Source organism: Sorex araneus, chromosome 8, assembly GCF_027595985.1.
Source record: "Sorex araneus isolate mSorAra2 chromosome 8, mSorAra2.pri, whole genome shotgun sequence".
NCBI classification, from domain to species: Eukaryota; Metazoa; Chordata; class Mammalia; order Eulipotyphla; family Soricidae; genus Sorex; species Sorex araneus.
The window spans coordinates 37,861,828-37,886,739 of NC_073309.1; the positions used below are offsets into that span (position 1 = coordinate 37,861,828).

Genomic DNA, 24,912 nt, shown 5'->3' on the forward strand with positions numbered 1-24,912 from the left:
TGAGGTGGCCCTTGTGGTTGCTGACACAGAAGGGCTGGAGCAGCACTGCATCCTCGGGCCCTTGTATTGAACCACCAGCCAGGTTAACCAAGTATTGCCAGGAGCGACCTCTGGGTTCCTGAAACAGTGCTTGGAACAACCCCTCCCCCCCCCCAAAAAAAAAGAAAAAAAAAGAGAAAAACTCTACAAGTTGACATCGAAGGGTTAAAAAGAATTGGATGGGTGGAACAAGGAGAGAGAACAGAAAATAACTATGGCTAGGGAATCGACAGGTGTTCATTTCCTTCACTTTTTATAGATCTTAGTTTTTCCAAAATGCAAAGTAAGGAATTGAAGAAATAAACAATATGTAATGAAGATATATTGGAAAATATATAATTAATTTGTTTTGTTTGGGGGCCACACCTGGGAGTGCTCAGAGCTTACTTCTAGCGCTGCCCTCAGAGGTCACCCCTGGCAATACTAGGACTGTGCCAGTCTGCTGTGTGCAAGGCAAGTGCCCTGCCTTGTATAGCTCTGGCCTTAGTTAATTTTTTTCGTCTTTTTTTTTTCCTGCTCTCAGGTTTATTTGTACAAACAGCACAGGAGGACCCAGACTGGAGACAGCCCAGAGATCGCACCAGTCCTTCCACGTCACACTGACAGCAGCCTCTTAAGGAGCCTGGGCACCTTTGGAAGCTTGAGCTGGTGCTGGAGCTGCAGCCGTCTGGGTCTTACTCTGGGGCTTGGCTTTAGCCTTCATTTGGGGCTTGGCTTTAGCCTTCATTTGAACCTTGGTTTTAGCCTTGGTTGGATCCTTGGTTTCAACCTTGGTTTTTGGCCAGCAAAGCCTGAGACCCTTGGCAATGCGGGCACGAGCATTTTTCCCAAGCCTAGGGTGAGCAATATACACAAGTCGACTGAGCTTGAGACTGTTCTTCTTTATGATCACAGGCCTGGCCTGCTTGGGCTTCACCAGGGCCTTGATGGCCTCGGCACGGCCTTAGCATTATTGGCCTGCATCTTCTTCAGGCCCTTCTTGTTGTGCTTCTTGGCAAAACACATGTTCCTTAGGAATCTGGGGTCCACCCCTTTAAGAGACTCATATCGCTGTGACCGAGGTTTCTTAATGCCATTTCTGTGCCATTTTCGAGACTGGTTGTGCGTGGTGTGGTCCTTGGACTTGGCCATGTCTGAACCACAACGGCGGCTCCCCGAGCGCTTGCCTTTTTTTTCTGTGTGTGATGGAGGGCCCACACCCAGCAATGCTCAGGAGTTACTCCTGACTCTGAGCTCAGGAATTACCCCTGGTAGTGCTCAGGGGATCATATGGGATGCCGAGGATCAAACTCAGGTCAACTGCATGCAAAGTAAGTATCCTATTTTCTGTACTACCTGGCCCCTTTAGTTGATTTTTATTCCAAGTCATTTGGAGGTGAAATTATTTTATCTGGATGGTTTCTAAGCTGCCAATGTGTCAAATGTCAAGGTGGATGATGTACTCAGACGCTCCAGAATGTAGAAAGCGTGCCTGCTAACTCTTAGGACATTACTAACGGTGAATCCCAATACAACGAGGGCTCAACCTGAAAATCAAATAGGGACTCTAAGAAACAGAGAGTCCCTACAGCCTGAGGCAGCAGCAAAGGGGAGTTCAGTGGTGGAGATGTGTGGGGGTGTGATAGGTGTGTGCCAGGAATGTGACAGGGTCATGACAGGCCTAAAAAGAACCAGTGCATGCAAAGGAATGTATGGTTTTCTCTGATGAAGAACAATAAGGCACCTCCGCCTTCACTGCAGCCTTCTTCCTCTCTTCCCCTCCTCCTCCTCCTCCTCCTTCTCTTCTCCTATTCTTTTTTCCTCCTCTTCCTCTCTTACTCCCCTGATGTATCTCTCTTGCCCTTAATTCCTTTTTTAAATTTATTTTTTATTGAATCACCCTGAAAAAAACTTTTGTAATCGCATTTCGGTCATACAATGTTCCAACACACATCCCTCCACCAGTGTATGTTTCCCACCATCAATATCCCCAGTATCCCTCCTGACCCCGATCCCCCGATCCCCGCAGCCTGCCTCTATAGCAAGCACTTCTCTTTCTTTCTCTCTCTCTCTCTCTCTCTCTCTCTCTCTGTGTGTGTGTGTGTGTGCGTGTCTCTCTCTCTCTCTCTCACTCTCTTTCTCTTTCTGAAGGCACTGATTTGCTCCTGTCACTACGTGGTCATGCAAGCATCAACAGAGGATACACCCAAGCGCTGAGCTATAAGTAGCACCTGTACACCCCTGGTGTGGCCTGCACTGTAGCACTGCACTGTCGTCCTGTTGTTCATTGATTTGCTCAAGCAGGCACCAGTAACGTCTCCATTGTAAGACTTGTTGTTAACTGTTTTTGGCACATCGAATATGCCACGGGAAACTCGCCAGGCTCTGCTGTGTGGGAGGGATACTCTGGATAGCTTGCCAGGCTCTCCGAGAGAAACAAAGGAATCGAACCCGGGTCAGCCTCGTGCAAGGCAAATGCCCTACCTGCTGTACTATCACTCCAGTCCCGGGTAGCCAAAAATAAAAGGAGGAGGATTTTGGAGGGTCAGAGTGAGAGCTCAAGGGGTAAAGCACTTACTTGTCTCACATGTGCAAGACTCTGAATTTGGTCCCCAGCACCATAGAAACCCCAAGAATCACGCAAAATATTTCTGACAAAAATAATGGAAAGACCTATTTTTCCATTTGGACCAACAAAGCCAGGAGCTAGGTTGGAAATCAGGAGATGTCAGCCATTGAACACAAACACACAGTTATCAAGGGAGTGGGTTCTGGAGTCTACTATGTAGCACAGTAATGACAGTCAAAAATACTATGCCGTGGGGCCAGGAGACAGCTCAAAGGGCTGGAGCACTTGTTTGGCTTGTGGGAGGGGAGCCCCAGGTTCAATCTCCAGCATCACATGGTGCCTGAATACAGCTGGGTAAGCCCCTTTTCACGAGCCAGACCAGTAGTACAGCAGGTAGGGTGTTTACCCTGTATGAGGCCAACCCAAGTTTGACCCCTGGCACTGTATATGTCCCCAGAGGCCTACTAGGACTGGTCCCTGAGTGCAGAGCCAGGAATAAGCTCTGAGCACTACCATGTGTGACCCCCACCAAAAAAAATACAAAATACACTTTTAAAAATGACAGGGACCACCTCTCCCCGTCCCTACGAGGCCCCGAGTTGCTGCCCATGAACAGCTCCTAGCTCCTGAACAGCCATGATCCCAGAGGCACATAAACCAATCTGGGAAACCAGAAATCCCTCCAGACTTATTACTAAAATATCAGAAATCCAGCAATAGAAGACAAATTACCTAATGATGCCTTTTCAGAAATTCTGATTGTTGGGGGAAATTCCAAATAATAATGGTGGGTCTTTTGTCAAAATATTGAATGTGATCAAAGTGGAGGGAAAGTAAAGTGGAAATCATCTGCCACATGGGCGGGGGGGAGGGGTGGGATGAAGGGGTATACCGGGGTTCTTGGTGGTGGTGAAGGGACAGGTGTTTGATCATTGTATAAGCAACACTTAAACTGGAAGCTTTGTAACTGTTCTCACGGTGATTCAAAAAATAAAAATAATTTTTTTTAAATTACAGGGGACTTGGGGCTGGAGCAATAGCACAGCAGGTAGGGCGTTTGCTTGCACTCAGCCAACCCAGGTTCGAATCCCAGCATCCCATATGGTCCCCTGAGCACCGCCTGGAGTAATTCCTGAGTGCAGAGCCAGGAGTAACCCCTGTGCATTGCTGGGTGTGACCCAAAAAAGCAAAAAAAAAAAATTACAGGGGCCAGAGAGATAGTACAGCAGGTACTTGCCTGGGACATGGCCCTTCTGAGTTTGATCCACAGCATGCTATATGGTCCTCTGAGCACTGCCAGGAGTGATCCCCAAGCACAGAGGAAGGAGTGACCCCTGAGAAATAATGGGTGTGGCCCCAAAACAAAAAAAAACAATAATAATAACAAAATAATAATAATAAAGAAATAAATGACAGAGGAAATCCAATTGTATTACTACAACAAAACAGCAAACTAAAAAGGAAGGCTGTAATGGAGAAAATGAAGAACAAAAATATTATAAAATAAAATAAATAGCAAGATGGCAAAAGTAAGTGCCAAATAAAAAGCAGGATTTACCTGTCTACTGCAGGAGGCTTAATTTTAGAGCTAAGGATGTGAAACTAAAAAGCTGTGAAAGAGGGACAGACATAGAAATTGCACCCATTTGTGGAATGTAAAGTAACAGAATGAGAGACTAACACCCAAGAATAGTAGCGATAAGTACCAGGAGGATTACTCCACAGTTTAGAAGCCGGCCTCACATGCTGGGGGAAAAGGCAGCTCAGATAGAGAAGAGACCACAAAGTCAAGGGTGCTAGGAGGACCTGCTCGGGATAGGAGATGTGGCCTGAAAGTAGATTATAGACCAAAAACATGATGGCCACTTAATACCTCTGTTGCAAACCACAACACCCAAAAGGAGAGAGAGAGCCAAAGGGAATGCCCTGCCACAAATGTGGGGTGGGGTGGGGAGATGACAGGGTGGGAGGGATGCTGGAACCATTGCTGGTGGAAAATAGGCAGTGGTGGGGGTATGGGTACTCGATCATTATATGACTGAAATGCAAGCATGAAAGTTTATAAGTCTGTAACTGTACCTCACGGTGATTCACTAATAATTTTTTTTTAATTTTCAACCATAAATTCCCAAATATTCTTTATATCTGGGGACCATATTGGTGTTAACAAATCCTAAATGCATATAACCTATATGCATATAGGTTATAACATATTGTAATATGTTACATATATATGTTATATGTTATATATGCTATATATACATTATATACTATATATACATCATTATATAATATATATGTTATATAACATATAATGTAATGTGTTATAATAACATATTACAATAAAATTGTAATAAAATTTGCTTTTACTTAAAAAAAAGGAGCTGTAAAAGATACTCCCTGCAAATAACAACCAAAGAGAACAGAAGTAATTACATTAATAATAAAATAGACCTGAAATTAAAAACTGCTACAGCAAAGACATTTTAGAATGATAAAGTGATCAATTCACCAGAAGGACATACATATGCAACAGACAAAGCCCCTGGTTATTTTGAATGCCTTTAGAGTAGGAAGCTTCAATATTTTACTTTCCTTTTGAAGGGGGGGAGCTACTAGGCCATTCCCAGCAGCGTTCAGGGGCTCCTACCAACTCAATCATTGGGGGGCGTTTCCCGAGATGCTCAAGGGGATCATGCAGTGCAGTGCTGGGGACCAAACCCAGGCCTCGCCTACACAGAGCTTATATCCAACCCATTGAGCTATCTCTCTCTCTGGCACCAAGAAATGTCTCAATGTCAATAATGCAAACATCAGATTAATCATGCTTTTTTCAAAAAGAAGTAGAGGGGCTGGAGTGATAGCACAGTGGGTAGGGCGTTTGCCTTGCACTCGGCCGACCCGGGTTCAATTCCCAGCATCCCACATGGTCCCCTGAGCACCGCCAGGAGTAATTCCTGAGTGCATGAGCCAGAAGTGACCCCTGTGCATTGCCGGGTGTGACCCAAAAACCAAAAAAAAAAAAAAAGAAGTAGAGGACATGGTCAATACTAAAGACCCACAGAACCTAACAGACATACAAAACTCTACCCAACAACAGAATACATACGTTTTTTTTTTCCAGATGCACTTTGAATGTTCTCAGGATAGACCATGTGTTAGATCACAAACAAGTCCTAATAAATGTAAAAAGACTAAAATCACATAAAGTATCTCTTCTGATAGCAAAGAAATGAAACTACCAATCAATAGCAGAAGGGAACCTGGAAGGTTCACATATACATGGGTGTTAAACAACAATAAGTCCTTTAGCAAAATTAAAATGAAACCATAGGGCTGGAGCAATAGCACAGCAGGTAGGGCGTTTGCCTTGCATGACGTGGCCCACTCGGGTTCGATTCCCAGCATCCCATATGGTCCCCTGAGCACCGCCAGGAGTAATTCCCGAGTGCATGAGCCAGGAGTAACCTTTGTGCATCACCAGGTGTGACCCGAAAAGCAATAAATAAATAAATAAATAGATAAATAAATAAATAAAATGAAACCACAGTTGGGACTGGGGAGATAGTTGAAAGGTTAGATGCATGCCTGGCATACACCGGCCCTTGGTTCAATCCCAGCACTGCGTGGTTTCCTAGCAACCACCCAGGTGGCCCCAGAACTACTTGGGAAGCCTTAGACAAAATAAAAAGAAAGGAAAGGAAAAACGGATACAAAACCTTGTGAGCAGCACTAAAAGCAGAGCTAGAGGAAAACTACATCTTTATAAATCCAAGAAACGCCTCAAACGTCTTAAGGAATCATAAAAGAAGAACATCCATCTCAAAGCAGCAACAGGAAGAAAAGGATAGAGATTACAGTGATGATAAACAAAATACAGATTCAAAAAAACAGTGAAATCAGCATAAGAATAGCTCACTTTCTATCTATTTAACATAGTACTAGAAGTCCTAGCCAGAACCATGAGGATACTGGAAAGAAAGATGTAAAATTGTCTCTGCTCACAAATGTCAAGGTTTCATGTTTTTAAAAAAAAATGGCAAAAGATTCCACTTAAAAGAACCTGTTTGAGGGGCTGGAGAGATAGCACAGTGGGTAGGGCGTTTGCCTTGCACGCGGCTGACCCGGGTTCAAATCCCAGCATCCCATATGGTCCCCTGAGCACGGCCAGGGGTAATTCCTGAGTGCAAAGCCAGGAGTAACCCCTGTGCATTGCCAGGTGTGACCCAAAAAGCAAAAAAAAAGATAAAAAAAAGAATCTGTTTGAACTAATCAACAAATTCAGCAAAGCTGCAGGATACTAAATCAACCCACAAAACAACTGCATTTCTATACATCCACAATCTGAAAGGAAATTAAGGATGCAGTCCCATTTATAAAAAGAATAAAAGACAAATAAACAACCAAGGAAGTAGAAGACTAGTGCTCTAAAAACATCAAAATGTTACTGAGAGCATCTCCTCCCACCCTCCCAGCACCTCTGGGTGTGACCCCAGTGGCCCCTGGTGGTTCCTGACACTCTACAGCCCAAACAGCACCACTTCCTCTGGCTCAAGCATCAGATAGTCTCGTCTAGTCTAGATGGTCCTCACAAAGCAATGGAGAAGAACAGAAGAGAGCTTAGAAATAAAGGGTGCTGGTCCGACTTTAGGGGGGAGAAACTCCAAACAATAATAGTGAGTTTTTTGTTGAAATATTGAATGTAATCAAAGTAAAGTGAAAGTCAAGTGAAATTTATCAGTTACACAGGCGGGGTGGGGGACTGGGGAGGTGAGGGGGGTGTGGGGGAGGTATACTGTGATTCTTGGTGGTGGAATATGTGCACTGGTGAAGGGATGGGTGTTCGAGCATTGTATTACTGAGACTTAAACCTGAAAGCTTTGTAACTTTCCACATGGTGATTCAATAAAAGAATAAATTTTTTAAAAAAGGAAAAAGAAATAAAGGGTGCCAAGACAATTCAATAGGGAAGGGACAATATTTCTCAATAAATATTGAAAAGGAAATTGCCACTTACAAAAAAAATTTTTTAAGGGACCCTCACTTTAAACAATATTAAAAAATTAATTTAAAGTTAATGAAAGATCTTGGGGCTGGAGCAATAGCACAGCGGGTAGGGCGTTTGCCTTGCACGCGGCCGACCCGAGTTCGATTCCCAGCGTCCCATATGGTCCCCTGAGCACTGCCAGGAGTAATTCTGAGTGCATGAGCCAGGAGTAACCCCTGTGCAATGCCGGATGTGACCCAAAAGGCAAAAAAATTAAAAAATAATAAAAAAATAAAGTTAATGAAAGATCTCTCCTAAAACTACAGAATTACTAGAAGAAAATGAGGGTGAGGGATTTAATAACATTGGATTTGGCAACGGTTTCTTGGATATGCCTCCAAATGCAGAGGCAACCAAAGAAAAATTAAAAACATCAAAACCCAAACCTTTAATATATCAAAGGACACCCTTAATATAAGAAAGACAACCCAGACAATGAGATAAAAAAACATTTTCGAATTATATATTTTTGCAAATACATAAAGAATTCTTATAACTCAACCACAAGAAGAAATAACTCGAATTTTAAAAACAGGCAATGAAACTGTGTGTGCACGTCTAAGGAAAATATGCAAATGATCAATAGGCACATGAAAAGATGTTCAACGTCACCAGTTTAAAAACAAATCAAAACCAGAATGAGGTAGACCCAGTGTGATAGCTATTAGAAAATCAAAACAAGTGTTGGTGAGCATGCAGAGAAATTAAAATCCTTGTGCATTGCTAGTGGGAATGCAAAATACTGTAAAATTCTTTGGCAAATGATATGACAATTTTTCAAAGACTTAAATAAAAAGCTACCATATGATCCAGGAATTCTTTTTCTGGGGGAGAAGAGAAAACAAGGACTTAAATAGGTTATTTGCATATTATACCAACAGTATTAATCACAATTGTCAAAAGGAGACAGTAACTCATGTGTCCATTCATAAGTGAATGGATAAATAAAATGCACTTACAAATGTATTTATAAATAAATACCATGTAGATTATTCAGCCCTTTAAAAAGAAGCTCTGACATATACTACATTAAAGATGAATCTTGCCAATATTAGGTCAATCATAAAAGAACAAGGCATGTGACTTATCAGAAGCACCTGGGATAGTTAAGCCCAGGAAGACAGGAAGGAGGTGGTGGGTGTGAGAGTCTGGGGGAGATGGAGGTCAGCCAGAGAAGACAAACTTTTCTAGAAATAGATGGTGGTGATGGTTGTTCAGCAATGTGAATATACTAATGCCCCTGAGCTACACTCTCAAAGATGATCAAAATGGTGACTCTTGTGCATAAATTACCACATTAAGAAGACAAAGTCATAGCTGAAAAGGCTACTTTGAAGTTTTAAAAGCTATTATTTAGAATAAACCTATTTTGCTTTTAGAGAAAGCATAAAGTTCTCATTGTGAATACAGATCAGAAATCAATGAGATACGGAGATAAAACCAATGATAAAAGAAGCTGACAGCGAGGCAATACTACAGTACTACAATACTACAGTATTACAATATTACATTTGCATTGCTTGCGGCCGATCCAGGTTCAATCCCCGTCCCACCACCCAGGGCCAAGAGTAAGCGCTGAGCACCACCCAGCATGGTCCCCGAACCAATCAATCAATCAATCAATTAATAAAGCTGAGAATGTAGGAGAAAGGATGACAGTTTATTCAAAGGGGGGAAATGCTTAGATTCTCTTCTTTTAAAGTGGGAATAGGGACACCATCTGTATATCATTAGAGTAAGAAACAGAAAGTCTAAGTCTATTGCTTAAAGACATTAAGAACCACAAATAAATAAATATGTAATATCCAGAGCATGGGAGATAGTTCAAAGGGCTGGAGTTCATGCTTGCATGGGAAAGGTCTCAGGTTCAAATCCAGCACTGCAGGGGCCAGAACTATAGCACAACAAGCAGGTGGTGTGTTTGTCTTGTATGTGGCCAAACCTAGTTCAATCCTTGGCATCCCATACAGACCCCCAAGCACTACCAGGAGTGATTCTGAGAAGGAAAAGCCAGGAGTAAGCCCTGGCCCCCAAACAAACAAAACAGCAGTGCATGGGCCCCAATATTTCCTGCCCGAGGTCCCAGTGGCCCTAGCACCATGGGTCAGAGCAACCTCAGGGCCTGGGACCAAGCATCATCTGGTCTCACAGACTGGCCAAGTATTACCCACCACTGTGGCCCATGGGAGCCCCCGCACTGCTGGGAGGTGGGGAGGCCAAATACAATAACCAATTTGGAAAATGAAAACAGTGTTTATATCAATGTTAGGAAGCTCATAGGAAGTTATGGTTGTGGGAGGCATTAAATCCTTATCCACGCTGTGGGGATGGGGTGATGTAAATATACAGCCTTCCAGTCATTCACTCCTCCTCGGGCTTCGTCTCTACCCCAGTTCATCTTCCCTCTTTCCCCTCTGTCTCTGTTTCTCTGTCTCTGTCTCTGTCTCTCTCTGTCTCCCTCTCTGTCTATCTCTGTCTCTGTCTCTCTGTCTCTGTCCATGTCTCTCTCTCTCTCTCTCTCTCTCTCTCTCTCTCTCTCTCTCTCACACACACACACACACACACACACACACACATGCACACAGGACTTTAACTCAAAAATCACCTTCGCAGTGAGACTTTCCAGCCTCTTCCTACTCTGCCCCCAGCTTCCCTGCACTTATTGCCTAAGTAGAGCCTACAAAGGTTTTCACCTCACCTTGTTTTCCCGCCTGCCCCAGGACTGTGTAAGGAGGAGCTGGGGATCTATGAGATTTTCTTTCCTCACTCCTGTACTCACCGGTGCCAGAGAAGTTCGTTGGCACACAGGAAGCAGGCGGCACTTAGCAAATCTCGGCTAGCAGTATAAATAAAGGCGATGCTGCCACGTGCTGTGGGTGAGATCCGTGTACTCTGGGCTTGTTGATATGCCAAAAAAAAAAAACCAGTAACAAGAAGTCTCAAAATGGAGACGTTACTGATGCCCACTCGAGCAAATTGATGAACAACGGGAAGACAGTGCTACAGTGCTACTTCTGGTTAAATAAGGATCCATGTCTGGGTTCAGATGAGCCACACCCAAGAGGGGACGAGCCTCACCCGGACAGGATGAACCTTACCCAGAGTGGACTAGCAGAAAAACCCAGCTATGCGGGAACCCGTGACTGAGACCTCCAAGCTCGCTTGGATCGGGACTGGGCCTCCTCCCCCCATGTCCCCAGTTTTCCAGGAGCTTGTTAGTCACACCCACAAACTGCCCCCAGCACCATATAATCTCATCAACGGCCAAGACCCAGAGACTATAAACTAAAGCTCCCAGAGAATGACACAGAATTTCCTGGACATTATATTCTATTGATAGCAAGCAATACAAAACAAACCGTCTAACATTGTCTTTTCAGCAGGTTTGAGTGGTGGTGAGACTGGTGTTGAAATATCAAACGTAACCAAAGTAGAGAAAGAGTATGGGGGAAATTGTCTGCCACACAGGCAGGGTAAGGGTTGGAACAGGGGTGGAAGCGTGCAGGGGGGTGGGGGGAATACTGGGGATTTTGGTGGTGGAAAATGTGCACTGGTGAAAGGATGGGTGTTTGATGATTGTATGACTGAAGCTCAAACATGAAAGCTTTGTAACTGTATCTCATGGTGAATCAAAAAAAGGGGGAAAATAATAATAAAATCATCATCGTCATCATCATCATCATCATCCCGTTGATCGTCAATTTGCTCGAGTGGTCTCAGTAACGTCTCCATTCATGCTAGCCCTGAGATTTTAGAAGCCTCTCTTTACTCATCCTTTCCAAATAATAAAATAAAATTAATTAATTAAAAAAAAGTCTGTGTCTGCAGGCTTGGTTTCCCATGCCTCTGGTTTCCTCACATCCTTATGTGTGTGTGTGTTTCCCTGATGAAGGCCGACCTCTATGAGTTCATGTCGCTGAGCCATCACATCTGCCACTGCCCAGCAGTCTGCATGGCAGACCTTGACATGCTATCATGGGAAGTAGGGCACCATACTACCATTTTCATCATCCCTCCCTCCAAATTCTTACCTGTTGGCACAGGTATTGTTGATGTCGAATCACAATGCATGAAGTTAATTCAAAGGTGGGCTGCACGCCTTGTGAGTACCTGGAGACCCCATTACGGACTCCACGTCCCACCCTCCACTCCTGAACAAATCAGGGAAGGTCCCCAAATACAAAATAAACAGGCCGTGAAGTGTCTATACCCATCACGGAAGGTGATATTTGTAAATTCAGCATTAGTCATAGTAATCGAAAGGGGGAAAAACCATGTCCATTGATGGTTGTTTGGCTGCTCCATGAAAGATCAATAAATTAAATTTATTGATGGGATGGCATATAAAAACGGGTCCCTTGGGCCAGAGAGATAGTACAGGGGCGGAGGTATCAGCCTGGTGTGTAGCAGGTCTGTGTCTGACCCCTGCATTCCATATGGTCCCCTGGGCCTCCCCAAGAGGGAGCCCCCCACCAAATGTAGACCTAAGCACTGCTGGGTGTGGCCCCAACATCAAAATAAGAAAGTATTCTTTTTTTTTTTAATTGAATCACCATGTGGAAAGTTAAAAAGCTTTCAGGCTTAAGTCTCAGTTACACAATGCTCGAATACCCAGCCCTTCACCAGTGCACATATTCCACCACCAAGAACCACAGTAAACCTCCCCCCCTACTCCCCCGCCCCCAACCCCCACCCCGCCTGTTTAGTTGATAAATTTCACTTTAAATAAAGTATTCTTAACATTAGGAAAAGGCAGTAGCAAGGGGGAAAAGCTAAAACTTCTTTGGAGACTTGTTTCTTACCAGCTATTTCCTTTTGACTAAGGAAATAAAGACAAAGGTGTTTCTGAGGCCAGAGCAGAGGGGATTATGGTGTTATCTCATGGCTATAGAGTTTCCAACCTTTCCATTTGTTTATTACTGCCTTGGAGATCTCAGTCCCGGGTCCGCACACCTGGGTTCCTCTGCCGCTTCCTTCATGCATGAGGCTCATCCGAACGTGTAGAGAGGGGCCTTGAGCATGGCTATGGCTGGGTTCTGGAGGTCTTCAGCTGCCGGGGCTCTGCTTGGGGCTGGGAGTGAAACTCAACCCACACCCCCCAAGGGGCCCCCGTGAAGACAGTCAGGTGTGGGGGCAAGAGACTCTGCCTTCTCCACCCAAACCCAGATGCCCATTTTCCAGTAGCTTGGCAGCCACACCCACAAACTGCCCCTGGCACCGGCGTCATGTCAAGATCCAGAAACTATAAAACAAAGCTCCTGGAAGAGAGCGACATAGAGTCTCTTGCCCTCTTATAAAGCCTGGTTCTCCTTCTCACTGAACCTGGCAAGGTACGGAGAGCATCCTGCCTACAGGGCAGAACCTGGCAAGCTCTCTGTGGCATATTCGATATGCCAAATACAGTAACAATGATGGGTCTCATTGTCCTTACCCTGAAAGAGTCTCCAATGTGACACCACTGGGAAGAACGAGTAAAGAGAGGCTGCTAAAATCTCAGGGCTAGGACGAATGGAGATATTTCTGGTGCCCACTGAGCAAATTGATGATCAACGGGATGACAGTGATACAGTGATACAGTGGTATTACTGCCTGGGGGAGAAGGGATTCTTCCAAGGGGTGCTTAGGGGCTCAGGGGCCTCTCCCAGTGATTTTTGATGAGGGTCAAAGGGAGGGACTGACGATATGAGCTGCTCAGACCCTGTGTTATCAGGGGCCCTCAGAGTCACACCGGTGGTGCTGGGGGCTGAGAATGGGGGACCATGTGGGGCCTGAGGGCTGGCCAAACCCCTGAACCATCTCCCTAGACCTAGAGTTTTAGACTCACGAGACGAAAAGTTCTAAATAACTTGCAATTAAATAAAAATTGTACCTCAGTGTGAATGCAATTAGCACTGCTGCACTGTGCACACACAAGACGGTCTTTTTAATAATTTAATTTGCCACAGTTTTAAAAACAGCACAGGGTCAGAGAGAGAGCACGGGGGGGGGGGGAAGGCACATGCCTTGCACGTGGCTGAGTTTGATCCCTGGCACCACATACTGTCCTCTAAGCACCACCAGGCGTGACCCCTAAGCACCGAGCCAGCAGTCAGCCTGAACCTGAGCAGCCAGGTGTATTCCCCAAAACCTAACCGTAAATAAATAATAAAAACAAAACCCTGCACAGGTGACGCCTGCAGGAATCACAGGGGTAGGAGACTGAGCATGCCACCCCCCAAAAAACCCCACCCTATCCCCCATTCCAGAGGGTCACCAGCACAGGGTTGGGGGCTCCCTCCCCATAGACAGGTCTTTCTGGGATGGGGAGGGAGTGTTCCAGGAGCTCACATACCCCCCACAATCACACACACACACACACACACACACACACACACACACACACACACACACATATATATCTCCAGCTGCTGAGGAAAGATGGGTCTGTACAAGGTCTCAGCCTCCAGGTTTGCCTTGTTTTTTTTGTTTGTTTGTTCATCAGTTTGTTACTTTTTGGGTCATACCCGGTGATGCTCAGGGCTGATTCCTGGCTCTGCACTCAGGAATTACTCCCGGTGGTGCTCTGGGGACCATATGGGATGCTGGGGATCATATGTGTGTCGGCTGCATGCAAGGCAAAGTTTGCCCTACCCACTGTGCTATCACTCCGGCCCTCCGGGTTTGCTTTGTGCAGTGCTCAGGGATTGAACTCAAGGTTCAGGAGGGACCGTGCAGCGCCAGAAATCAACTCCAGGCCAACCCCAGGCAAAACTTCCACAGCCCGGGGCTGGAGCAATAGCACAGCGGGTAGGGTGTTTGCCTTGCACGCGGTTGACTTGGGCTCGATTCCCAGCATCCCATATGGTCCTCCAAGCACCTCCAGGAGTAATTCCTGAGTGCAGAGTGAGTAATTCCTGAGTGCAAAGCCAGGAGTGACCCCTGTGCATCGCCAGGTGTGACCCAAAAAGCAAAAAAACAAAAAACTTCCACAGCCCTTGGTGCCATCTCCAGCCTCGAGACGACTCCTTAATGGCCAGGTGACAACAACACGCTTCACCTTTCCTTTTCCCCTTCCACCCATCTTCAAGTGAGCAGGGTTTCAGTGTTTCGGAGTGAGCTTCAGAGTTGTGACCAGCACTGGTTGGAGTATGTTGCTGTCACCCCACTTAGACTTTCTCAGACCCGGATCCTCCTCTGGAATGGAGACACCATGACCTTGGCACAGCGCTGGAAGTGAGCCAGCGTGAGTGACGCCATCATGCTCCTCATCAATGTGCTTCTCATAATCAAATTCCTCTCTGATCCTTTTTTTTTTTTTGCTTTTTGGGTCACACCCAGCGATGCACAGGGGTTACTCCTGGCTCATGCACTCAGGAATTACTCCTAGTGGTGCTCAGGGGACCATATGGGATGCTGGGAATCAAACCCAGGTTGGCCGCGTGCAAGGCAAATGCCCTACCCTCTGTGCTGTTGCTCCAGCCCCTGATCCTTTTTTTAAAAAATGTTCTTTATTTTTTATTTATTTTAATTTGATTGGGGGAGGGTTGGAATATATCTGGTGGTGCTCAGGGCTGAGTCCTGGCTCTGTGTTCAGGGGTCCCTCCTGGTGGTGCTCAGGGGGACCATATACAGTGCTGGGGATCAGGTCCAGGGCATGCGCCTTAACCCCTGTACTCTATCCTGCCCCTACTCCTTAACTTCCTCCCGACCTTAGCAACTTCATGAGCTGTTCGCTGCTGTGTCAGGTGGTCATGGGTAAGGCAGAGTCAGAGAGACAGAGTAACAGGCCCCTGGAAAGACTCCTTCCTCCCACTGACCAGTGTCTCACAATTGCCTACTAACTCATTTTCCAAACCAATGACTAACCTCAGCCTGAGAGAAGACAGGAAGTCCACATCTCCTCCGCTTATTAGCATCTGAACAAAACTCTGCAACCCTGTAGCTTGAGTCATTTACCCCTGACCGGCAAACAGCTAAACTTAGTATCTCTCTGGGTACCCGAGGGGAGGTCCCTAGAATTTGATGAGCCACTCAGAACCAGCCAGGAGCCAGCCATGGCACTCAGGCCAGCCTGGCCTTCAGACCCCAAGGGTCAGAGTGACTGCCTGCAGCCGCCTGCCCACCCGGATGCAGTTCTGTTGCCCCCAGTAAACTGATGCTGTGCGTGTGTTGGGGAGCTGTCACCTGCACCCCTAGCAGAGCTGAGATCCCTTCCCTTCTCAGGGACCCGCTTTTTTTTTAAATTGAGAATTTTTTTAATTTGAAGCATTGACAAAACTTTCATGATCTAGTTTCAGTCACGCAATGTTCCAACACTCATCCCTCCACCAGTGTACATTTCCCACCACCAGTGTCCCTGTGGGGAGCTGAGTGGCCAAGGACAGTCATCTGGGAATGATGACTCCTACTGCCCATTCTCCTCCTCTGACTGGTTAACCTGGAAACGTTTAAATTCATCATACTGCAGGGACAACCCCCACCAAGGATGACTGATTGATTGACTTCTATTTTTAACATACACACACACACACACACACACACACACACATACACACACATACACACACACACCACTCGGGCAGATGTACAAGCTATGAGAAATATTTCATTGACTGCAGATGAGAGGTGACTAATATGTCCAATGAGGAAGCACTAAGCTTCCATCCAGAATAACCCCCAGGGGAGCCCAACCCTGCGGAAGCTTCCCTTCTCGTGGAAGCCAGCTGGGACACTAACGATGGGAAAATGAATCATTTAGATCAGAGGAGGACATGCATCCGGGCATCCTCGAGAGAGGAACACCTAAACTGAAGAGTTTAAATAAAATAGAGCAAAGACAACAGAAGCCAAATGCCAACACTCAATGTTGATGCAGGAATCTTAGAGACTCCTAGGAAAGGTAGGTATGATTCTCATTGGGCAGAATGCATCTAACATTAGATGCAAACAAAACAAAGTAGAGGAAGCTTTGGGGTTAAATCTGTCCCAGCTGGTAGACATTGCCTTAAGCTCCACAGCATCAGGGAAGAGAAAGGAATGGGGTCATCTGCAATCCTGTTAAAAAGGGCAAGGCATGGGGCTGGAGTGATAGCACAGTGGGTAGGGCGTTCGCCTTGCATGAGGCCAACCCGGGTTAGATTCCCAGCATCCCATATGGTCCCCTGAGCACCGCCAGGGGTAATTCCTGAGTGCAAAACCAGGAGTGACCCCTGTGCATCACCGGGTGTGACCCCCCCCCAAAAAAAAGGGCAAGACATAGGTAGTTTACAGAGGATCCAAAAGAACAGCAAAGGGAGGGCCCTGAATTAGAACCACTATGCATACTGCAGGGAAGGATGTAGAAGGCGGAATGCCCCAGGACTTTGGGAGGACCGGGAGAAAAGAGAGAGGAAGTGAGAAAGAAAGAAGAGCTAGATGGTTCAGGATCCAGGCCTGGATGAAGCCCTGGGGCTCCCCTCAATCCATCCAGACCAATTCTGATCTCCCCATAGAGCCACAGGTACCCCGACTGTGAGGAACCCGGTGACAGACTTTCTATACCCACTGGTGCTGGTTCCTCCGTTTTAAAATTCAAATCGAGCATTAACTGAACAGTACCCATCACTGGAGTCACTGGGGAACCACAACACACACCTTTTTCTTACACCCTGTGGGGTAGTCCACTAGGGTGTGCTTCTTAGCTGCACCTAGTTATGTGGGGCAGAATGTCCAGTTCTGCTATGGGGAGGTGGGGAACAGGGGGTGGGGTGGGAATCGGACGCGCAGAACAAATTGCATGCTGGCGTCAGTGTGTCCTGAAAGACAGCAGCGCCGCCTACAGGTTCCACCTGGCACTGCTCCACCATTTCTAAAACGGTTCACTCCAAGGGAAAAAAAGCAGCTCTTCCCACCAGAAATTCATGAGGAGGTGAGTGACGACACTGGGCCCGTGGAAACTGGAGAAGGGCTAGATATGTGGCACCAAAAATTGTGGAATATCCCAGAAAGAAATAATTACCTGCGACTAAAGAGGTAATACAGGGATTACAGTGGTTGCCTGCAGGCAGCTGATTCCAGATTGATCACCAGCATGGCCAGGAGTGCTCCCAGAGCACAGAACTAGGAGTCATCCTTGAGTAGTGCCAGGTGTGGCTCCCCAGAACAAAACAAACAAAAATGGAAACAACGTCCTTTGAAGCATAATGCCCTTAGAGGGAGCTTACCTATTTGCAAAAGCTTTTAAGTTTAATTTTAACTCAACCATGCTAGTCCCTGTATGTTACACCTTTATTGCCAATGAGGAAACCCCATTCAGAGGATTACAGATTTGCATGGGAGGTAAGGGCCATTACCTAGTTCAAGTCACTCATCTTACTGTGCTCAACCCATAATCCAACTAGCTTCTATTCCATGGGGCTGGCTCTCAGTGCTAGGTCTAAAAGACACTTTCTTCTGCATTTCCACAGGGAAGAGGCATAGATACCATTTGCCTTTGAGTGGCAGAATCCAGAGATGGTGATGACATCTTTATGGTCTTGTTAAATCCAAAATGGTTTAACAATTCTCCAACCATTTTCATGAGGTCTTGGCTGAAGATTTAAGGACTCTACAATTAAGAGGGGGAATTATTCTGCAATAAGTGGATGATTTCCCAATCGCCATTCCCAGTTATGAGCTATGCTTGGAAAACAATAGAAAATATTCCCACAGAAGGCTTAGGTATGTAAGAAGAAAGTAACTTATTGGGGACTTAAGACAAGAAAAAGGGAGTCCAGGGCTGGAGCGATAGCACAGCAGGTAGGGCGTTTGCCTTGCACATAGCCAACCCGGGTTTGATTCCCAGCATCTCATATGGTCCTCTGAGCACTACCAGGAGTAATTCCTGAGTGCATGAGCCAGGAGTAACCCCTGAGCATCGCCAGGTGTGACCCAAAAAGCAAAAAAGCAAAAAAAAAAAAAAAGTCAAGATGAAGAAAAATGACCCAAGAAGAAAAAAAAAACTATGAGGTTCTGAGGCCTTACGCTGGACAACTGAGTGCAAAGAAGCCTTTGAAACTATCAAAGATATCTTGCCCTTGACCTCTCCTTAGTCCACCAAGCCGTCAGAAGCCCTTGAAGGGGCTTGAGCAATAGCACAGCGGGTAGGGCATTTGCCTTGCACACAGCCAACCTGGGTTTGATTCCCAGCATCTCATATGGTCCTCTGAGCACTACCAGGAGTAATTCCTGAGTGCATGAACCAGGAGTAACCCCTGAGCATCGCCAGGTATGACCCAAAAAGCAAAAAAAAAAAAAAGTCAAGATAAAGAAAAATGACCCAAAAAGAAAAAAAAGAAAAGAAAAAAACAACTATGAGGTTCTGAGGCCTTAAGCTGACAACTGAATGCAAACAAGCCTTTGAAACTATCAAAGATATCTTGCCCTTGACCTCTGCTTTAGGTCCGCCAAACTGTCAGAAGCCCTTGAAGGGGCTGGAGCAATAGCACAGCGGGTAGGGCATTTGCCTTGCACGTGGCCAACCCAGGTTCAATTCCCAGCATCCCGTACGGTCCCCCGAGCACTGCCAGGAGTAATTCCTGAGTGCATGAACCAGGATTAACCCCTGTACGTCTCCAGCTGTGACCCAAAAAGAAAAAAAAAGAAGAAGAAGCCTTAAAGTTGTATGTTCATGAAAAGCAAGGCACGGGCCTAGGAGCACCTGTTAGGAACAGTCCCCCAGTCCACTAACTATTTCCTGAAACGATTAGAACAAACTACAAAAGACTCTCCAGGCAGGGGCTGCCCCAAGTGATGTTTTTGAGGAGTAGAAACGTCCACTCTGGGGCAGCCAGGGGTCATGTTTGTGCTCCTTCACATCGGCCTCTCCTAGAGTGGAAGCGGGAACTGAGTCACCGAGGGCAGCTCCGATAACCCTCCTGGGGTTTCAGGGAGACCACCAGCTTTACATGTAGGCACCCTGTTGTTGCCTCTGGCAGAGAAACTGAGACAGAGTCTGCCCCAGAACATAACTGCCCTGACATTGTGAGTTCTCTTTGCTCTAGCCGCTCACACCCGTCTGACCAGGCCCTGATTAACCCTGGTTGAAACCTGTTTGCTGAGGGCAGCAGCCCTGGAGGAAAGGCCACAGTGAGCTGGGTGTGGTGCCCACACCTCCGCCCAGGAAGCAGAGCTGATACATCGGACCTGGACTGTCCAAGCCAAGAAGGTTGATTTTTATACAGACTCCAAGCACGGCTGCATGAGAGTGCATGTCATGATGTAACTTGGAAGGAAAGACGATTGTTGGCACCAACAGGGAGGATATCAGCTCTCCCCCAGGAAATCTGGTCGTCCTCATTGCTATCCACAGCGATAGCTGCCGTGCATTGTTGGGACATCCGAAGGACCATTCCCAAGTGACTAGAGGGAATCAATCAGACCAGCTGACAAGGCAGCCAAACAGGCCACACATGGCTCAAGCATGCCAGGAGTTTTTTGTTTGTTTTTTGTGGGTTTTTTTTTTTTTTTTGCTCTTTTGGTCACACCCGGCGATGCTCAGGGGTTACTCCCGCTCTGCATTCAGGAATTACTCCTGGCAGTGCTCAGGGGACCATATGGGATGCTGGGAATGGAACCCAGGTCGGCCACATGCAAGGCAAACACCCTACCCGCTGTGCTATCACTCCAGCCCCAAGCATGCTAGGAGTTTTGATTCCACATCTGGGCGTGTCACTGTGTAAGCCCCGTTACTCTGAGCTGGGTGAGGGATGTGCCCGAAAGTGGGGCTTCTCCAATGCAGAGCCCGTCTCCACATGGAGGATTTACTGACATGGGATGGATTTGCTTCCTGAGACCCGGTGGACCCTCTTCCCAGGCCCCTGCATGAAGGCGGTGGTTATGAGAGAGTTACTATGCTCTCCTGGGTACAATTAGACCTTATTCTACAAGGAGCCCCCACTTGAAGAAAGCCCAAGAATTATCCAAGGATGTCATCTCTGTGCAGAAGAGAACCCCAGAACTGAGGTGGAATTTGCCCCCTTGAAAGTCTGGTGAATTAACGTCACATAAATGCCTCAGACAGCGGGAAATTTCAAATCTCTTCTAGCTTTTGTGGATGCTTTCTCAGGGTAGGTCATGGCTGTTCCCACCGGGTCAGAAAGGTCTCCTGAGAGCCATGTCTTGGTTCAAAGATATAATTTCCTAATTCAGACTCCCCAGTCGCATTCAGAGTGACCGTGGACGAGCATTTGTGCCTGAGAGGACTCAGAAGGCGACAAAGGTGGTACACATAAAACGGAGGCTGCCTGCAGTGCAGAGACCTCAGTCCATGGGGGAGAAGAGAGGAAGGACCCCACCCTGGAGAAGATTATCACCCAGTTAAGCCAGGAGACCAAGTGAAGTGGGATCCAGTGGGAGAAGGGCGTCCATGGGATCAGGGCTTCCAGAAGCAGACACAAGTTGAGCGCGTTGTTGTTGTTTGGGGGGCTTTGTTTTAGTGCCATCCCGGAAGGTGATCCAAGGTGACTTACTTTTGGCTCTGAGCTCAGGGATCACTCCTGGCAGGGCTCAGATCAGACTTGGTGCTGGGAATCAAATTCAGGTCTACACAAGTCTTGTCTTGTGTAGTGTGAGATAAGACTCTTATCTGCTGTGCCCTCTCGCTCTCTCTCTCACTCTCGCTCTCTCTCTCTCTAACCCCCCTCGAGATGAATCCTTTTGGACTTGAGCTCTAAGCTTCCATTTTTGGAAAATTCTCGCAGGACTTAGAAAACAAGGTAAAAATGAGGAATCATGTCCAGCAGAAAGGATTATTTTGTGAGCTCTCCCCCAATTTGCTCTCTCCCAGCCCTCCTACCAAGTGGACTAACCCTCCATCCTTCAAACCGAGAGACGGCCTGTTGCTGATGACCTGGAGGCCATGAGGGTCACAGGGCCTCAACAGCAGGTGGAGGAGAAATGGACCAATCTTGGGGCCAGAGTGATAGTACAGCAGGTAGGGCGTCTGCCTTGCACATGGCCAACCTGGGTTCAATCCCCAGCACCCCAGATAGTTCCCTGAGCACTGCCAGGAGTAATTCCTGGCTGCAGATGCAGGAGTAACCCCTGAGCATCGCTGGGTGTGGCCCCAAAACAAAAACAAAACAAAACAGAAAAAGGAATGAACTGATCTTTATGACTGCTGCACATAGCCATTTAAATTGAAAACCAGAGAGATAGCACAGGAGGGAAGGCACCTGCCTTGCCTGCAGCTGCCTCGGCCACGGTCCTGGTTTGACCCAGACACTGTCTACGGCTCCTAAGCACTGCCAGGAATGATCCTGGAGCACAGAGAGGTCAGGAATGATCCTGAACATAGGCAGACCAGTATAATCCCTGAGCATCACCCAGAGTGCCCCTCCACAAACAAACAAAAAAAACCTTTAAAAATATCAATTAAACTGGCATCTTTTATTAAGTCTTGGGTGTGTCACTTAAGAATCAAGATGAGGGGCTGGAGCGTTAGTACAGAGGGTAGGGCATTTGCCTTGCATGCAGCCAACCCGGGTTCGATTCCCAGCATCCCATATGGCCTTTACGCGCCCCCCGCCCCCCCCCCCGCCCAGCACCGCCAGGAGTAATTCCTGAGTGCAAAGTCAGGAGTAACCCCTGTGCACTGCCGGGTGTGACCCAAAAAGCAAAATAAAATTTAAAAAAGTCAAGATGAAGAAAAACGGAAAGTTTTTCTGCCTTTGGAGAGGACCTGGAGCTCTGAACTTGTTGAAGGACTGAAATGTCTCTTCGAGAAAAACATATCATGTTGTTAATTTTTGCTTTCTGACCATTTATATGCAGCCATGCCTGGAAGGACAATTATTTAGAGTTATTGAAACTTTGGCTGGTGCCACAAAAGTTGTTGGCTGCCAGGTGTAATACCATTCAAAGCCACAGGCGGTGAGCATGGGAACCACCTAGTCGGCCCTGAGCTTGACCTCTCCCTCCCAGCTTCTTGGAACATAGAGGCAATGAGAAGCCCCAAACCAGATGGCACATAAGGGTAATGCAGTGACACACAACTCTTTTGGTTTCTCCATCCCAGTGAAGTCCAGCACCAATGGGTTATATCATGAATCTACTATCTGTGCCCACAAGTCAGTTGCTATACTCCTGACACGATTTGACGGATTCTCCTGGAGAGAGAGTGTTGCTGTTTGGCTCAGATGCATCCAGCTGAGTTCCTTCCGAGGGCTACACATTCTGATGCAACCGTAAAGACCCGTGGGCATACAACAGCCTGTGGAATGTGACAGATTCTTGACAATGTTTACTGGGCACCTTAATAACTCTTTTTACTCTTTACTCACCAATGATACAAGATGCTAGACTGGCTCTCTAGAATTATTTTTCTTCTTAGTATGTGATTGCCTGCGGCGTGGGAAAACTGGATGGAAATGGAGACTTCTTCAGGTATTCCTTACTTTCTTGGAGAGTGGCAATCTGCCAGCATGTGTTAAGGACCTTACCTAAAACTCTTAGAATCATTGCTATTGGGAGCACAACTTCTCTTGCTAACATTGGGGGGAGAGGGGAATCTTAGATTCACTAGCTCAAGTTGTAGTCCTGGATAACAGAATAACCCCAGATTACACTTTAGCTGAACTAGGAGGGGTCTGTGGAATGATTTTCTGCTCGTGTTGTTCCTATAATTCTTCCTCTCAGTGTTAATGTGACCATGCTGTAAGTTGTCTGGCTGCAATAATCTCTGGGGCCACACACACATACACACACACACACACACACACACACACACACACACACACACACACCGTTTCCAGAAAGATCGACTCAGAGCTCTTCTCCTGGATCCCAGCTGGGATTCCAGCCAGGGTAGGAGATGTCCCAAAACTAGGCTGAACCATTTTTGCTGGGGGCCCTTTTGGGTAGGAAGAAGAATAGGGACGATTGGAAAAAATCTCAAGAGTTCCTTCTCCCATCATCCCCCTCTTCTATGCCAAATTCACACAGAGCCCCTAGCCAGCAGGAAGCAGCCAGACCAGATTCAAATCTGGCTGAATTCCCACAGAAATGGGAGTAGGTATTGGCAAGCTAAGCAGGCGTTAGACATGCCATCCTCACAAACGTCTTTGTCATGACCACACTCCTCCCCGCCCCCTGCAGGGCCTCCCAGTCTTCAAATAGGATCTCATGCTGCATGTCAAGGATGAAAGGCTGTGGGGGAGAGGAAACAGCAGGCCCTCTGCAAAGATTCCTGATCCCCATCAGGCCCCAGGACTCCTTCCACGCTGGAGAACAACAGGTCCCTGGAAAGATTCCCAAAGCTTTTGGGGTCCCTTCCTCCCATTGACCAACGCCTGCAACTCTCGGCTAACACATTCCCAGCCACCCAGGGATAAACTACCAACCCCACGGTGTTGAGGATGAAAGCTCACTGAAAGCTCACGTCCTCTCAATTTGGGTTGCTTGTCCCACATAAAACTTTGTTTCCTTATTTGGGGGCCACTCCCCAGCAATGCTCAGGGGTAAGTTACTCCTGGCTCTGTGCTCAGGATCTACACCCGAGGGTGCTCAGGGGACCATCTGGGGTGCGGGGTGGAGAGGGGGGTGGGTGGGCAAACCCTGGTCGGTTGCTTGCAAGATAGCCACCTCACCCGCTGTACTATCACTCTGCCCCCTGAATAAAACTTTTATTTCTTCCGCATCAACCCTTGCCTTCTAGTTGCAAGCACCTGAACTTGGCTTCAGAGACGTCATTAAAGGTGAAGGGTCTGGGGTTGGAACTCTGGAGGTGCGAAACTCAGTCGTGAATCACTTTGTCCACTTAATCATGAATAACTTTGTAAATGTGTGACTTCCGTTGTTTGTTTGTGTTTGTTTTCAAAAAAGAATTACAGATTTAAAAAACAACAGGAGGGGCTGGAGCAATAGCATAGCGGGTAGGGCGTTTGCCTTGCACGCGGCCGACCCGGGTTCGATTCCCAGCATCCCATGTGATCCCCTGAGCACCGCCAGGAGTAATTCCTGAGTGCAGAGCCAGGAGTGACCCAAAAAAGCAATAAATAAATAAATAAATGTAAAAAGTAAATAAAATAAAAAACAAGAGGATAAGATACCATCAAATGGCATCTAAGATTACTCCACGGAGGGCTGGAGAGAGAGAGACAGAGAGACAGAGAGACAGACAAAGACAGAGAGACAGAGAGAGGCCCACAGGTGAAGGCGCTTGCTTTGCAAGAAGCCAACCCAGAGGCAGCGCCAGGAGGGAAACCTGAGCACAGCCAGAGGCAGGGGTAACCGCTCTGAGCGTGGCCAGCCCAAGCCCCACCATCACCACCACCACCACCAC

General features: G+C 46.8%; 1 pseudogene; it reads right to left on the bottom strand.

The window, feature by feature from the left end:
- Positions 1 to 652: 652 nt before the first annotated feature.
- On the bottom strand, positions 653 to 1,196 carry LOC101557206 (60S ribosomal protein L29-like; annotated as a pseudogene).
- Between the last annotated feature and the right edge of the window lie 23,716 nt (positions 1,197 to 24,912).